General features: G+C 51.1%; 1 protein-coding gene across 1 annotated transcript in view; it reads right to left on the bottom strand.

The window, feature by feature from the left end:
* Inpp5d (inositol polyphosphate-5-phosphatase D) overlaps positions 1–16,822 on the bottom strand; it is a 108,759-nt gene that overhangs the window by 63,139 nt on the left and 28,798 nt on the right. The gene's annotated exons all lie outside the window — the stretch shown is intronic.

The following is a 16,822-nucleotide window of genomic DNA, read 5'->3' as shown; positions in this document are numbered from 1 at the left end:
GGTCCCTGAGAGCTGGGGAGGAGCTGGCAGCCAGCACAGAGCGCTGAGTGATGTTGACTGCTTACGGCTGGGGCCCTGGAGACCAGGGAGCAGCCGGAAGGGAGAGAATGCTGGGCTGAGCAGCCTCTGGGTGGACTGCTGGGGCTGCTGGGGAGGGAGGCCTCCCCCACCTCCCATTGCTCCCCAGGGGTGTGTCACCCCATTCCTGTGTTGGAATCTAATATCACACTCACATGTTAATGGTATTTGAAGATCGGAGATGATTAGAATTCAAAGCAGTCTTGGAGGCTTCCATGCTGGCATGGATGGCTTTATAAGGAGAGGAAGAGAGACCTGAGGGAGCATGCTTGCTCTAACCCTGTGCCATATTATCATGCAGTAAATAAAACCTTCACCTGATATCAGAATCTGTGCTTGGGTTCCTGGTCTGCAGAACCGTTCAGCAAATCAACCTCTGTATTTTATAAGTTACCCAGTCTGTGGTATTCAGTTATAGCAACAGAAAACATATTAAGGCAAGAGGAAAGCGCTAGGAAGAACATGTGGTCCTTCTACAGGGAGCAGATTCTCAAGTGGCAAATCCCACCTGAGGGAAGACTCGCTTTCCATGCAAAAGTGGGCCAGCAGGAAGCAGCCTGTCCCCTCCAGCAGCAGATGGGTGCCAAGGAAATAATGAAGGCAGGGGCTCCATCCAGGCCAGAGGGAGGGGTTCCTTGGAGATCTATTCAGAACCAAGTCTTTGCCAGGCACAAAGATCTGAGCTAGCAGAGACTCCTTGCAAAATCTATGTTTGAAGCACATTTTAGGAACAGGAAAAGAGCAGCCCAGAGTCAAGGTAGGAATCATAGAAGGCTGAGCTGGCTGAGACGGGGCAGGGTGGAGTGTGGTCTGGACGGTGGGAGCCTGCATGTGTCCAGGGCAGGAAGGAAGGAGCAGTCCACCCAAGGCCTGCCATTCTTTTTTTTTTTTTTAAAGAGAGAGAGAGAGTTTTTTAATATTTATTTTTTTTTTTTTTAGTTTTCGGCTGACACAACATCTTTGTATGTGGTGCTGAGGATCGAACCCAGTGCCGCGCGCATGCCAGGCGAGAACACTACCGCTTGAGCCACATCCCCAGCCCAAGGCATGTCAGGCAGAGCAGTCAACGGGACAGGGCAGTGTGGCCAGTGAGGAGCTGGGTCTGTTGGGAGGGCAGCCATCCCGGGTGCAGCCTGACAACCTCACAAGTCCAGAACCAGGAATCGGGAGAGGGGCTTCCAGATGGCAGTGTCTTGACCATGAGTCAGCAGGAACAGTGGCATCTTGCAGAGATGGGCCTGGGGATTCCCACCCATGGCAGGTCACATCCATGTCCACCTGCCTGTGAGCACCCCCCACCCCACCCCGCCCGGCAGGGCCAGGTCTTCTTACAATCCTCAGATCCTGCCACTGGGCCTGGCCATCACAGGTGCTCGGTGACTGGCGGTTTCACTGATTTATCACACCAGGGGCAGGGGCAGGGGCAGGATGAGAACAGAGGTCAGGGGGATCTTCAGTGGGTCTGGGACTGGGGATGCAGAGAAACAGAAGGGACAGAGGAGCCGGAGAGCACCCCCCCACCCCGCCGCCCCACATCAGCTCAAAGCGGTGCTTTCCAACTATTTTAAAATGTAAAATGTGAACAAGAAGGTTGCCATGTGTATTAGTCAGAGTCCTGGCAGGAAGCAAGTGTCTCCTTAAATTGGGAATGTCAGGAATACCAATAAGGGTGGAGGAATACTGTAAGAGGACGTGTACCACCCAGAGCTGGTGGTAGAGGGGAGACTTTCCTCCTAGGGAGACCCAGGGGAAGGACAGGAGGAGGATGTAGAATCTGGGCTCTCTGCAGGAGGGAACCACAGGACCTCACAGGTTGGGAGCCAGGCAGTAGGTCCTCCTCCCCTCCCAGCAAGTCACCTGGTTGGGACTTCCACTGGCCAAACTCAATGGGAAGCCAGGGAACAGAGAGCAGAGGAGCCAACGGGCCTGGAGGTAAATTCAAGATGCTCAGTACACCAAGTTCAAGGTCACAAGGCACCCAAGGAACAGTGGGGAAAACCACACCTGTGTGTGGGCAAGGAACAGGGGGCTCAGACCAGGAGGCATACTTCCCCACAGGGAGGGTGGCCCCAAACTCTCAACGGTCCAGGTTGCCAGACTTTGTTCCTCATTTTGCAGTGACAGCCTTCCAGAAAAGATGTATCAAGTCATTTTGAAATAGAGAAGGAACCCCAGAAGCCTGTGGCAGCCGTGTGCTGCTAACGTGATTCCCAAACTTGTGCAGCTGCTCCCCAGGGTGATGCCCACAGACAGCAGAATTTCTGCTCTGCAGTGACTCTCCCACTTATTAGGGACAAATTTTGCCTCTGTGTAGCAGATAACTAGAGCATTTAACAGACAGCTCGATTTTGGAAAAACAAAGAGCAGCATTTCCTATTTTAAATCAGCTTGTTAACTAGAACATCCCAGCCGAGCAGACCTCCCTTCCGGCCTTACTCAATCAACAGAATGGATGTGAGTTTCTATTCAGAGCCAAAACTTACACAGACACAAACGAGGTAGGGGTGAGCGCTGACTGGGAAATAAGATACTGATCTCTTCTGCCTCCCACTAAAATCTCCAAGACTATGGAAAGTTCCTGGCAGTTTCCAGAAAGATCTTTTCTACAAGGCTTCTGCAGTCGGCAACCCAAGGAGCCCAGCTTAGAGTCCACAGCTCATTCTGCCTCGGGTGATGTTTCCATGTCTGCCTCCCTCACAAGCTTGCAAGCCTTTAAAGGAAAGGGACCCTGTTTGGCTCAGCCTTGCAGACCCAAGGCTCCTTGAAGAGGCTGGTTGGAAATGACAGGCCCGCCACGATTTTGAGACACACACACATTCCATGAAATGGACCACAGTTGAAAAGAGGTGGATTGTGAGCTGGGCCTTGCCAGAGAGGTCCCTTCCCCCCTCCACTTGACACCTCAACTCCCCTGGGGAGCAACATCCCCAGGGAAGGTACAAAGCCAGGAAAGAGGAGCTGTCTACCGGAAGAGAAGGCATCGGGTCTTTAAAACAAAGGACAGCTGTATACACGGCTGGAGACCCCAGGAAGGCCAAGGCTGCGCAGGCCAGGTTCTCAGGGGTAATTTTAACTCCAGCACTGTCTGCTGTCTCTCTCTAAATGCAGAACTGTAATAGGACAGGCCCAGGGAGGAAGCCTGCACCCAGAGCAGGAACTGTGGGGCTCCGGGAAGCCCCTGCCCGAGGTCTTATGCCAGCCTTCATTTTAAATTAAAAAGCATGTCCAATCACTGGAAATCTTACAAATGATGGGAGAGTATTAGGAACCGGGAACACCAAAACAAAACCCCAACTATTAACCTGCTACACAAAGCAAAAGCACTTGTTTCAGGCTCAATGAAAAAGAAAGCCAGGAGACGGGTTTTGTTTGTTTGTTTTTGTACCCAGGAGCACTCTACTACTGAGCTACCTCCTCAGCCCTTTTTTATTTTTTGAGACAGGATCTCACCAAGTTGCTGAGGCTGGCCTCAAACTTGTGATCCTCCTGTGTCAGCCTCCAGAGTCGCTGGAATCACAGCCGTGTGCCACCTGCCTGGCAGTACACAGGTCTTAAGCAGGGTCATGAAAACACCATTTGGCCGCTGTAAAGAGGGTTGTGAGGTGGCTGCTGTCACTATTCCTATTTCCTGGTGAGGAAAGTCCCCTCCTGTGGAGGTTGGGAAGTTGAAGGTGACGGGAGAGGCCCTGGATTGAGGACAGGCCCTGGGGTCCACCACTGCAGCCCACACAGGTGAGAGGGCATCTGAACTGGGTGAAGGGGAGGGCAGTGGGGAACTTGCCCGTCTGGGTCAAGTCTCTGGGTTCTGGCCAAAGAACTGTCTGCAGCGGCTCCGAGGCTGCTGAGGCCCAGCCTTCCTTCTTCACTCTGAACCCGTTCAACACAGGCAGGGCTGGACACCAGCTGTCCTGTTGCCACCTTGTACTGGATCTCACTGTGAGGGGACCACCCCTTCCCAGGTCCTGCCTGTGCCTCCGCCATCTCTGCCAGTGCTCAAAATGTCATCCCTTATTTCCCTCTGCCCTAAGGACCCTTCTCAGATGCCTCTTCTTCCAAATCTTTTCCTAAGATTTGCAGAAGCCAAGGTGGTTGAAGAAAGGGGAAGGAGAGAGAGAGAATGAACATGAATTGATCAGTGGGGTCTTTGGGGCCTGGCAGAGTTTGCATTCTGTTCTGAGAGCGATTTGGCAGGCCACTGGAGGTGTTTCAGAGCTGATGTGTGTTGTGACACCATCAGGTTGACATTTTAAAAGTGGCGCTTTGGCTCGGGTGGGGGGCAGGGTGGAGGCTGAGATCCTGCGGCCTCACTCTGGTGCTTGAATGAGGGAGCTGCAGGGGGCGGGAAGGAAAGAGGGGTGGGGTGGAGCTGGAGCCACAGCAGCTGGACCCCTTACTAACCCACCCAGGAGGGGAAAGTCACCAGAGGGAGGCAGCAAGGGGCATGCCCACATCTCTGGCTTCAGTAACTTGGTTGGTATCAATGCCAATGAGATGGGAAAGATGGGCAGGTGGGAGATGGGGCGCCAGGTGAGGGAGGCCGCTTCAGACCCAGAAATCCCTCTTCAGTCACGTGGCCTAGAAGGGACCCCTGAAGGAGCCCCCTCAAAAGACAGCTCTTCTCCTCCCCCCCCCCACACCGCCCCCGCCTTCTCCTCTTTCTTTCAAACATTTTAACTGATTCTTTCCTTTGGAGTGGCTGGGCCCAGGAGGCGCTCGGGCCACAGAAAGACGCAGAACTAGCAGGACTGAGGGTGTAGCCGGGATCAGGAAGTGGCCCTTGGAGTGGTCGGGCCAGGGGGCCAGCACAGACTGGTTACATGCCTGCCAGGAAATGAGACGACAGTTCACTACGTGGAGAAGAATGAGAGACAGTTTTCTCTCTGGCAGAGCATGGAGCTAAAAATATGGGAAGGAGGAAGGCCGAATGAACCGGAGTCTTTAATATGTAGGTGAACAGGTGTGTGTGTGAGTGTGTGTGCATGCACGCACGCGTTTCCTGGCTCTGTTTGCTGAAAGGGCCTAGAAGCAATGTCACTCCGGTAACATGCAGCACACCTAGGGCCCAGGTCTTGATTGCTAAACACCAATTCTCCATGAAAAAGGAACCAGAGCTCCTTGGAGAAATGGATGATCCAAGCAGCCCTAGAATCCAGGACCCATAGAGAATCCTAGAACGGGAGCTTGGAACACCTGTTGTTCAGAAAATAAGGAAATGCCCCCAAACCGATGATGATTTGTCAAAAGGAGACAGGAGCCAGGAGCCAACTGAAAGGAGAGGCGAAAGGAGCAGCTAGCACAACTTGAACATCCAAATGAATAACAAAAATGGTTACAACCCATTGAATAAAATAAGGCTTCCTGAGTCTATTCTGACAGAACTAAATGGGAAGGGAGAGCTCTTCCCCGCAGAGCAATGCCAATTAATAACTGTCAAGGGAATGACAGAAACAGAAAGTCACCATTTGGCAATCCTCGTAGTAATCATTGATTCAAGCAAGAGTCATCAGGAGATGCTAGCCCTAGCGGGGGGAGAATTTGAGGAGGAAAGAGATATGCAGAGAGCCTCAGAGTAATATCCCACGAAAGTTAGAAATTTTATGTTTTCATTAAAAAATTTTTGTGTGTGGTGCTGGGGATTGAACCAGGCCCTGTGCGTGCCAGGCAAGTGCTCTACTGCTAAGCCACACTGCCCAGTCCAGTTATGAATTTTAAGGAGAAAAATGCCTGTTGTGACTTTACAGAGAGGAAACCTGTAGTCACCACTGTAATCACTCCATGTTAACTTCATCATAAGAGGACAGAGTGAATTTATTCAGGAATTTATTCTCTATAATTCAGAAAATAATAATGATAATATGAGAGATAAACTCATTGTATGTTAAATATTTTCATTGAGGAAAGTGAGTGAAGGATAATTGGGAATTCTTTGTATCATTCCTGAAAAAGTCTAAGTCAAATTATTTTCAAGAAGTTAAAAAAAAAAAAGATGATCAGGCTGAATATGGTCTGTGTCTTAATCCAAATGGTGGCTTCATGTAAGCACTTTTTTTGAACTAGATACCATAATAGAAAGGTTTGTTAGAACCAGTTTATAACCAGTTTATGTAACCTAACTTAGCTAATTAGCATGCACGTGCATGGGCACACACACACACACACACACACACACACACCCCTCCGCACACACCTACGCACACCGCACACCATGGGGTGGTGGGAAGGGGCTTAAAAGAGATCTTGTCTAAAAGTGTCATATATATATAAAATATATATTTTAAATCATACAAAACCATTCTAGGTCTGTATACTTTTAGAAGTTTCTGGACACAATCTGCAGATATCTTGGAAACACATGCAATGCTCAGATAACCATATAATGCTAATGTTCCAAGAATGTAAAAGATAATCCCAGAGAGTTTAGAGTGGCCGAGGCCTCAAGGGACAGACACATGGCCTCTCCTCTTGGCTGAGCGCGGTGGGGATGGATGGCCTCCTCATCAGCGCAGGTGTTGGGCTGCGGAGACTGAAGGTGCGCTGGGCCCGGCAGAGTGCGGCTCCCTCACATTCCACGGGGCCGTGAGGCAGGTCTTGTTTTGGGAGCCAGAGAGGAGGGAGGTCTGGCTGCGGGAGGACGGGCAGAGGAAGGAGAGCTTCTGTTCTCTCCCAGAATCTTTGAACTTGATTGAGTTTCTGGGATGAATGAGTGACAGCTGAAGACTGACGAGAGGGACCTCTGGGGAAGGATTGTGGGTCTCTGGGCACCGGCAGAAGTCCAGGGCTGGTTGGGAGGCCATTTCCTCTCTGCCATGCTGAACCTGGCAGGCTGGTGGACAGGTGGTGTTGGCGGCCTGGGCTGGGACAGGGGCCTTGGTGTGCCTTGGGGAAAGGTAAACATCTTCAACTGGTCTTGCCTGTTGGACACCTGCACAGGGGGAGCTGACCAGGGAGGGCTGTGTCTTGTGCCCTGCCCAGAGGGTGTGTGGGGGCCCTTTCAGGATCTCAGAACTATTCCAGGGAAATTTCAGAAGGCCAATTTCTGGCAGTCAGGCTGCAGGGAATTTGAGCCTCTATACGTCATTCAGGAGGCCTGGTTTTGTGGGTCTGTGGAGGCTGGAGGGTGTGGGCCGTGACTGGCTTGTGGAGGGAGGGGACGGAAGCAGGTGGGGGCTGAGGGTTCTCTGGATCAGGGAGGGGCTCTTCTCACCTTTCCTCAGTTTTTGCTTTGGAGCAGTGAGTGGTCCCCTGTCAGACACTTGGGACAGAAGTTAGATTCATGGTGGCAAAGACTCCACAGCAGTTTCCTGCTGTGTGTCCTGTGCCAGCGGCGGGCTGGGGGGTTCCTCTGAGAGGTCTCCTGGAACCTCCTTTGCTCTTCCAAGCTGAGGATCTCACTCCCCAAGTAGAGAAGGAGCATCCAGTGAGGAAGGAGGAGGAGGAACGTGGGCGTCGATTACCCACAGTGTGGGCAGGACCAGGAGGAGGACCCACACTGTCCCGGTGACTCTGACAGCTTCACCTTACAGAGGTCTCAGAGGGCCCAGCAACTTGCCTGCATGGCCAGCAACATTGTCAGAAGAACCCCACTCAGAGGGATGCTTTGAGATGAGGAGAAAGGTGGGCGGGGTGGGGTGGGTCTCAGCCTTTCTGGCTGGATGGAGAGAGCTCTCAGAGGAGGAAGGTACCAGATGCACAGGGAGGTGCCAGCTGGGAAGGGATACTGTGGCCAGTTACCCTCTGGCAGATTCAAGCTTCTCATGCTTCGTGGGTGGGTTGGTGGTGTAGACCCTGGGATCTGGGGGAATGCCATATTTGGGGGCTGGCAGGTCTAAACCCCAAACAGTGGTGGGTGATGGAGGGGGCAGGGAGGTTGGCACTTGCTTCTCTGGGCATAGTCCTGTCTCTGCTGGCCCACCTCATCCATGGCAGGGTCCCCAAACCACAGGTCTGGGGTCTTGGAAACCGATGTCAGGATGATTCAGAGCAGCCTATGTGCAGAAGGGACAGGTGCTCTGGGGAGGAGGCACAAAGTCTGACGGAAGGAGACTGACTCTGATGCCAGCGCTACCCCAGTTCCACCCACCAGCCGAGCCAGCAGGACGTCATGGCTCCTACCTCAGACACCCTGCTCTCCCTCTGCCCCCTCACGGGCACCAGGATGCCCATAGGTGACTTCTGCCCAGGCCTGTGGACCCCAAAGCTGGCACGGGTGGGCTCCATCCTGCACCCAGACAGCAGCTGGCTTTCTCTGCTGGACTCCAGTCGCCCCGTTGCTGGAGCTAGGTCCTTTTCTCCTGCCTGCTTTTGGAAAGACTTTCTGGAACAACTTGGCACGAGCACTGCTCCCACCCAGAAAGCTTCTGCACTGCCTCTCAATCCACCCCCATCCTGGGTTTGCAGTGAAAGCCCCCATCTCTCAGACGTGCCCAGCAGCTCCCCATCTCCCAGGCTGAGCCCTCCCCCCACCTCCAGAGCTCAGAACCCTGCCTGCCGCAGCCTCCGCAGAGAAGCCTGGCGCCAGGTCGCCTCAGACACAGGCATTCACCAGGGCTTGTTCAGCTTCTTTGCCCAGGGACTGGGACCCCCACTGGGATGCTGAGACCATCAGACCCCCACCTCTGCCACTCACTGTGCCACATCTGTGCCCTGGGAGTAGGTCCCAAGAGCTCCCTGAAGACTGAGCCGCTTATGTGCCTTGAGCTCCTTACGCCAGAGGAGCTGCAGGCCGGAGGACGAGGAAATGGACCGTGGCTGGTCCTCAAATCCCGGCTGTAGACGCTTTGTAGGAGGCCTCTCATGGTGAGACGGTAATAGGAGCAGAGACACAGGGGAGGGCAGTGCTCTCTGTCAGCACGAGGCCTAGGTGCTTGGACAGTGGACGCCTCATGTGGGGACCTGGGACCCACAACGAACACCCTGGGATAGGATGGGTCTTTTGTCACTAGAGTCACAGCTGACAGCTAGATGCATGCCTCTTACCCAGCACCCCAGTGAGGTCATGAGTTCCATTACCTCTGGAAATGGAACCTGGACCAGCAGAGTCCAGGAGAGCAGCCAGCTGTGGCCGATTGCAGATTTGGGAGCAGAACGTCAATGTTCATTGTCGTAAATACAGACTCTTGAGGCCGTCTGCTGTGCAGCCCGCACTGACCAGCGTAAGTGCAACGGGAAGAATGAACTCTTCCCAAGGCCGTTCCTCTTGGTGAACCTCTCGATACAATGACCTGCTTAGCCATGAGGAAGCTGAGGCTGTGAGAAATTGGGCAACTGGTCCGATGTTACTCAACTTGTTTTATCATCAGGACCTGGCACTAGGCAGTTGCACAGGTCCTTTCCAGGTCTCCAGAGGCCATCACCCTTCAACTCGTCCTCCATGCAGGCCTTCAGGACCCTCTGGGCGCCCCCCATGCTTCTATAAGCCTGAACCACACTGTGGCTCCAGAACTGCTCTCTCCATGACACTGTCCACCCCAAGCAGTCCTCACGTCCGCAGTCCCTGCCCACTGAAGCCACTCTCCAGGGTCAGCCCCACAACCCACCCGCTGTGCCTGGCAAGCGCTACAGTCAAGCAGAGCCAGCTGCTCAGCGGGCCAGCAGGCAGCCCGCATGCATTAACTGACCTCTTCCAGGCACCCAGCCAGGGCTTGGCCCCAGGCATCAGCAGGGCCAGGGCAGACCCGGGCTCTGCCCTCAGTCTAGTGAAGAAGTGAGACACACTACCATGGACAATTAAGTCCATACAGGTGAGGCAGAGGATCGTGAGGGAAGCCTGCCTTGGGAGGGTGTTGCCAGGGGTTAACCCTGGGCTCAGGAGGCACTCGCCAAAGAAGCAACACTTCAGTTGAGAAGCGAAGCCCAGGTAGGAGTTAGTGGGCAGAGAGAGGGAGGGTCGTGAGGCAGAGGAGCGTCAGCAAAGTACTGATGTTCATATGATTCCTGCTTCCTCCCTCCTCCCTTCCTCTCTGCCTCCCTTTTCCTTCTTTCCTTCCTTCCTTACTTCCTTTGTGATGCTGAGGATCCACCCGGGGCCTTGGGCATGATATGCAACTGCTGTACCACTGAGCAGGGCCCCCAGCCACTGGATCTGTGGTTTTTAATCACAAGTGGATCCTTACCTAGAAGGCAGTGGTTTGCTACCGGGTTCCCTTAGGATCCCTTTGCCAGCTCTGTGCTCCCCTTCCCCACTTCTGGGGCTGTCCTTGGTAAGTGAAACCACCTCGCTCCTCTGGAGATCCAGGAAAGCCAGGGAAGTTCTGTGTTCCTTGTTCCTAACCATGGTAGCTGTTATGGTTTAGATATGAGATGTTCCCTGAAGCTCACTGTGAAGTTTCAGAGGTGAAATGATTAGATTACGAGAGGCATAATCTAATCAGTGGACGGATCCCTGATATGGATTAACCAGGTGGTAAGCACCTGGTTAGGTAAGCAGGTGGTGTATCTGGAGGAGGAGGGTCACAGGGGGCGTGTCTTTGGAGTCTATATTTTGTCCCTGGTGAGCAGAGGGGTTCTCTCTGCTTCCTGAGCCGCTTTCCTCCTCCACACCCTTCTGCCACGATGTTCTGATTTACCTCAGGTCCAGACCAATGGAGTTGGCCGTCTATGGACAGAGACCTCTGAAACTGTAAGTGCCTAGTAAACTCTTCCTCCTTTAAAATTGTTCTTGACAGGTTTTTTGTCAAGAACAAGTGATGAAAAAGTTGACCAAAAACAGTCAGGTGCCTAAGTGTGTGCAGAAGCCCACCTCCAGGCCTGCCTACCGGCCGAAACCTCAAGTGCAGTTTACACTCCAGAGCTTCCTATGGGATCCGGCTGGGGTAGGGCCTCAGCTGAACTGGGCCCTCAGTGGCTTCTCCCCTTCCCCATCATGTGCCTCCCACTCCTCACTGGCTTCTACTGAGAGTCCTGCAGAGAACGGCTGGTAGCCAAGCTCTGGGTCTGCTTCTAAGGGAACTTGACCTATGGTGGTCAACTCTCCGAATCAGTCCTTGAAGCTGTCTACCTTGAGCTCTCCCTTGGCAGCTCTCCCAGGGATTCACCCCCACGTTCTCAATCCACCAGAAAAGATTCTGGACTCTCTCTCACTTTGGGGGGGAGCTTCTCCTTCCCCCATGCTGACCGTCCCTGAGGACCACACCATCCCTCCCTGGCCTGCCCTGGGCCCCCACCCCATGGGCTCCCAGCACCCTCAGCACTCCTCATCTTTGCCGTTTGTTTGCTCAGGTCAGGTCAAAATCCTACTCCTTAGCTGGACCTTATCCCGTGAGCGGGATTCCGGGTGCCCTATGCGAAGCTGGGCACACTTGGAGATTTTGTCAGTCAGGTGACGAAATGACCACGTGTTTTCCTCAGTGCTGAGAATGGATATTTTGAGTACCAAGCCTTATTTATTCTTCTGTTAGTCCTCACATTTTACAGATGGGCAACGGAGGCTCAGAAGGGCAAATGGCAGAGCCAGGACCTGAGCCCAGGTCTCTGGTCCCCTACTCCATGTTGCTGGACGGTAAAAGGTTGTGGTTCTCCATTCACTTCCTGTGGGTTCCGCTGCCTTAGGTACAAGGCAGGGCCATCTTGAACCTCATCCATAGGACCTTATTTCCTGATGGATATGTTGAAAAACCTTCCTTCCTTCAACGTCTGTGCTGTATAAATAATCCCAGGAGCTGGGCGCAGTGGTGCACGCCTGCACTCCCAATGGCTTGGGAGGCCGGGGCCGGAGGATCACAAATTCAAAGCCAGCCTCAGCAACTTAGCAAGGCCCTAAGCAACTCAGGGAGACCCTGTCTCTAAATAAAACATAAAATGGGCTGGGGTTGGGGCTCAGTGGTTAAGCACCCCTGGGTTCAATTCTGGTACCTAAAACAAAAAAAGATTCCCAGGAGTATGGACAGCACAGTGATTCTGGAGAACAACTGGGTATGACGCAGGCTGGGGAGCCGCTCAGTGAGCTGACAGCCCAGACAGGAGCTCCCTGTGAACCTCAGGCCCTCAGGAGAACCGGGGAGGCTGGCGCCCTCAGGGAACTGCTGAGGTGCCCCGGCCACTGGGGACCCAGGCCAGGAGAGGAAAGGGGCTGCAGTCACACCTGCCTCGACGCAGTCCACGCCTCATCCAGGGAGGAAGAGCGACCTGGGCGAGAGCTCAGCCAAGGCGCTGAGGGTCCTGGGGAAGAGCAAGGAGGAGGGACTGAGACACCTGAGGGCAGAGCAAGGAAGCTGTGGCTGTCACAAGGGGTAGAAGGGTCATCCTGCAGGGCACAGTTCAGGGAGCTTCATGTGCCTCCCGGCCAGGACTCTAGATCAGATCACTAAAAGGGAGGCCGAGAGACAGAGAGAGCAAGTGGAGCTCCAGGCGCCGCAGAGTTCTCTAGAACAAACCGAGGCGGGTAAGTGGGTTTTCGTGTTTATGTGCATAGTAGGAGGCCAGTGTGTGTTTGCTGACCCCACAGGTAGATCGTTTTTTCCATCTGATGGAGATCATGGCTTAGTTGCCTGTGGAGGGCCCTCGGGTGATGTGGAACAAGCTGGAGTGAGGTGGTAGGGAAAGGTGGGGACTGTGGCACATCAGAGAAAAGCCCCCCTTAACAGAGAGAAGGTTCCACTCAGCTCCAGTCATCACATGGGGTAAAGTAGCCTAAGGTGAGCAGACCTTTATATTTTCAAGGGATGCTGAAGAATCGAGATTTTCATGTAAAACTTCTCTATTTTAAGAAAACCTTTTACTGGGCACAGTAGCATATGCCTATAATCCCAGCAACTCGGGAGGCTGAGGCAGGGGGATCACGAGTTCAAAGCCAGCCTCAGCAACTTAGCAAGGCTCTAAGTAACTTAGTGAGACCCTGTCTCTAAATAACTTATTAAAAAAGGCTGGGGATGTGGTTCAGTGGGTAAGCATCCTGGGTTCAATCCCTGACGCAACAAAAAAAAAAAAAAAAGGAAAGAAAAAAAAAGAAAACCTTTTAACAGGTTCAAAATTTTTAAGAATCACTAAATCAACATAGATGCTACCAGTTTGTGATCATTATTCTAATACATGCAGCTTTTTGCAGGGTGGGGTAGGAGGGGATTGAACTCAGGGGCACTCGACCACTGAGCCACATCCCCAGACCTATTTTGTATTTTCACTGAGAGACAGGGACTCACTGAGTTGCTTAGCGCCTAAATTGCTGAGGCTGGCTTTGAACTCGCGATCCTCCTATCTCAGCCTCCCAAGCTGCTGGGATTACAGGCCTGCACCACCATGGCCAGCTACATGTAGCCCTGATGGAGCAGCAGATCTATCCCTCACTTACCCCATCGATTCAGACTAGGACCCAGGAGGTGGGTTTAGCCACGTCTGGCTCCCACCAAGCTGGGAGGCTCTGGGACATGCTGGTGACAGAAGCAGGATGGACTAGAGAGGAGCACAGGCGGCGAGGACAGCAGAGCTCTAGCGTGAGGTAAGAGCAGGGCCTGGCCCCTCCATGCTCACCCCAGGGAGGATGCCTGCAGAGAGGGTCAGTTGGAAGCCCTCCAGCAAGGAGAGGGGCCAGGTAGAGGGCAAGCTGAGGAGGGGCTGCGGGGGCAGGGTGGGAGGGGCTTGAGGAATGCCTGTAGTAAAGGAGACAGTGTGGCCAGAAGGAACCTCAGGGCCACCTGCCCGCTGTTCCAATAGCCCAGGATTCCATGTGTCCCTCCAGGGGTAGAACCGGGCATTACCAGGAGGGAGATTTCTGCCCTATTGGAGGAAACGTTTGGATTTGCCCAGGTCACCATGCAGGAGTTCTGGGTTTCTGGCCCTGACCACTCACCCAGCGTTTTGCCTCACCCACATGGAAGCCTGGAGTGTGGCTCGCACCTGCCCGCTTCCCATCCCCTCTGCTCTTCCTGGCTGGGCACCATCTGGCCTACGCCCATCCCTCGGCACCACTGTCTTACTCCATTCCTCTGACGTGCATCTTCCCCTGGAGTAGAAACCTTCTCAAGGGGGCCCAGGCAGTGCAAAGAAAATCAGAACAACTCCTTCCCCCAAAAAAGTTATGTGGAAAGTAATAAATAAGCCCGCTGCAGTGTGCACAGAAGACCGCGGGCCTGGAGGACCCAAAGAGTGAATTAGAAAACTTTTTTTGTTGTTGTTTTGAACTGGAAATTGAACCCAGGGTGCTCTTCCACTGAGCTGCATCTCCAGCCCTACTTATTTTTTATCTTAAGACAAGGTCTTGCTAAGTTGCTGAGACTGGCCTTGAATTTACAATCTTCTTGCCTCAGCATCCCAAGTTACTGGGATAATAGGTGTGCACCACTGCACCTGGCCAAATTTAAAAACTCTTAATACTAGTGAGAGAATTCAGAAAGATAGTCAAGACCCCGTGGAAACCATAATTTTCCTGCAGCCCTGCAAAACCTAGTCAAAAAAGGTTATGGAAAAGACCGATAATTTGTAAAAGTAACTAAAACTGTATCACAGCAAATATCAGAGCCAGTAGGAGAACTGAATGGAGAAAGCATAGATAAAGCATAAATCAGACATGAGAAAATCTGAACAAGTGGAAAGAGAGGCCACGGTCTCACATATAAGGTCTCCATGTGTTTTCAGTGCTGTGGATGGAACCCAGGGCTTTGCACTTGCTAAGGACATGCTGTACCACTGAACTCCGCCCTCGGCCCCCAGAGTTCTTAGGATATAAGTTATCTTCAAATTAATCTATAAATTCAATAAAATTACATGAAATTCCAGCTGGAATTTTCAGGAAAGTTGACAAGCTGATTGTAAAATCCACCTTGGAAAGAAAATGCTTGGAAACCAAGGAATAAAGAGAACAATAAATGGTAACTTAGTGCCAGGTAGGAAAATAAATGAAGACACGTAATTGAACATGACGCAAGGATAGACTTCAAGCTATGGGACAGAAGGAGGAGTTCAAAATCAGGTTGGGACACTGTGGGCAATTAGCATATGACATGAAGGCATTGTCAATCAATGGGAAAGGAGAGACTCTAATATGTTGTTTGCTCTTCGTTTGGAGGATGGAGTTACACTCCCTACTGTATAACAAATGTAGACATAAACCTAAAAACATGTTATAAGAGTGCTAGAAAATAAAAACAATATTTTTCCCTGAATAAATAATTTGAGTTGGCTCACAGATCCCAGAATTCATAAATGAAAATATCTGCCCACCCTAAGTTTTTAAATGTTCATGTCAAAATGGACCACTCCAAAAACAAACAAACAAACAAAAACCAGAATGGCCAGTTGGGAGAAAATATCTACAAAATTGTTAGTCAAAGAAAAACTAATTTACTGAACACATAAAGAGTTCTTTTTTATCAGAAAGATTTTTAAGAAGGAAAAATATTGATTCACAAGAAAAGAAATATCAGTGGTGAATGCATGAATGAACATAGGCTTATTGTCGTTTTTTTTTTTGTACTAGAGATTGAACACAAGGTGTTTAACCACTGAGCCACATCCCCAGCCCTTTTTATTTTTTATTTTGAGACAGAGTCTTGCTAAGTTGCTGAAGCTGGCTTTGAACTCAGGATCCTCCTGTCTCAGCCTCCAAAGTTGCTAGGATCATAGGCGTGCGCTACCACGCCCGGGTTATTGTCATTTCTAATGAGGGAAATGCAAACTAAATATTGAGATTGCATATTTCACCCATTGTTTGATGAAACACAGACACTGATAACATCCAGTGTCAATGGAGGGGGGGCTTGGTGTGTGCCAAGAGAATTCAGGTGAGGGGGTCACTTGGGCAAGGTGATTGATCCAAATCCACAATAAAAATATACATTCCTTCAACCTTGGTTTATTTCCTCTTGGAGAAAATATACTTGTGCACAGAGGGACATACAGACCTTGCTTATGGTAGCATTTGTCTTTTGTAGCAATAATAACAACAAAAAGGAAAGATCTACAGGTCTATCCATCATTGCTATACCTCAATCAAAGAGCACAAAGGTGTGCAAAGTGACTTCAGTAGATCTCAAAGACAGAGTGCTAAGGGGAGAAAGCAAATTGCAGAGCAAAATGTACAGTACAATCCCATTTCTAAATCCAAAATGAAACAGACTGCACCTTCGCATAGGCTCCTGTCTCCAGTAAGTGCATAGAAAATGGAAAATGTCCAAGGTTGGCAGTTTAGGAGAAGAGGGTGTGGGGAGGCCGAGGACAGGGTTATGTTCTGTGGTCTCTGTGCTTCTGTTTTGTTGAAATGCTTTTTAAGAGTATATTCATATTTCACTTAGGTGGAAAAGCAAGCAAAGATTGAATTAAGTTAAAAATACAGAAAAACACTAAAGAAAAAAAAAAAAGAACAACTATAAATAAGACCTGCTGCCCCTTGATGCCTGGGGACCCTCAGCCCTGAGCCTGGACTGGAAAAGTACCTGGAAAAGTACCTGTGAGGCTGTAAGCAGCAGATTAAAAAAAAAAAAATCACAGGCTGGGGCTGGGGCTCAGTAGTAAAGCACTGCCTAGCAGGTGTAAGGCCCTGGGTTGGATCCTCAGCACTGCATATGAATAAATAGAATAAAGGCCCATTGAACCTTAAAAACAAAATCACCTCACCTCCCAGTTTTTGCCTTGGAGGGTCTGAATTCAACACACATACTTTTCATGGGTAGAGGGTAGGGGGAATAAAAGGTGTAGTCAATAACAGATATATATATATATATATATATATATATATATATANTGGGGTGATGGGTGCGGATGTGGTAAATGTACCAACCACCTTAGAACTGTTAACATTCTGTGTTTTTTTTTT

This window comes from Marmota marmota, unplaced genomic scaffold (genome assembly GCF_001458135.2).
Source record: "Marmota marmota marmota unplaced genomic scaffold, marMar, whole genome shotgun sequence".
Classification (NCBI taxonomy): domain Eukaryota; kingdom Metazoa; phylum Chordata; class Mammalia; order Rodentia; family Sciuridae; genus Marmota; species Marmota marmota.
Note: the sequence above shows the minus strand (reverse complement) of the source record. Positions and strands in the feature narration are given on the sequence as shown.